We start from the raw sequence: 827 nt of genomic DNA, 5'->3' as shown, positions 1-827 counted from the left end.
ACCCACCAACCAACTTGGATGGACCACTAATTAGGCGAGAAGGCTTCAGCAGGCACTTGCTACGCTGGACTCCTCGGCTTGTGCCAACGCTTTGTTTACCGTCATGGATTTGCTCAGCGACTTCCTTGCTTCTCCACATTAAAGCAAGCCGAGCTGTCTGAGAAGAAGGAAATATTTCCCTCAACATTTTGGTCCAAGCACAGCCACGTCCCATTGCGCGACATCATTTATGCCGACGAGACGGCAGTGTATTATGACATGCCACCACGCCGTATTTGGTGTGAGATTGGCGCCGACGCTAAAAGTGACTCCTCGGAAAAGCATTCCAAAGTATGACGGCGGTGTTGGCCGTATTTGCTGATGGCTTGTGATCAATATTGTAACGTTGATATTATTAGTTATGTAGGAAAGAAGCTGCCGATCCTCTTTATTGTACGGTACGTGGGGTGGTCGGAGGCCAAGTTGAAACCGACGAGTTGTCTACCTACCCAACGGGTCACGTCTACGCCGTTCAAGAAACGGCGTGGATGGACGAAGACATGTGGCGCTTCTACCTGAGGGACCTCCTTAAATTAGAGCTTGTCAGCCCAACGACGCTGCTGGTGGATAACTTGTCAGCCCATGTGTCCGTCCCAGCACGACGGGTCGTGGACGACGAGTTATACTCGTCGTCTTTCTGGAGCCCCTGCCAGCGAACACAACGATTGTTTGTCAGCCACTTGACGTTGGGAGGATTGGCCCTCTGAAGGCAAAGATGCGTGCCCTATGGCTGCGTGAAGTGCCCGTGATTTCTGCTGCGGAAAAGCGAATGAAAATGATCGAACGTA

The sequence above is a fragment of the Aphanomyces invadans genome (assembly GCF_000520115.1).
Source record: "Aphanomyces invadans strain NJM9701 unplaced genomic scaffold supercont1.12, whole genome shotgun sequence".
NCBI classification, from domain to species: domain Eukaryota; phylum Oomycota; class Saprolegniomycetes; order Saprolegniales; family Verrucalvaceae; genus Aphanomyces; species Aphanomyces invadans.
Note: the sequence above shows the minus strand (reverse complement) of the source record.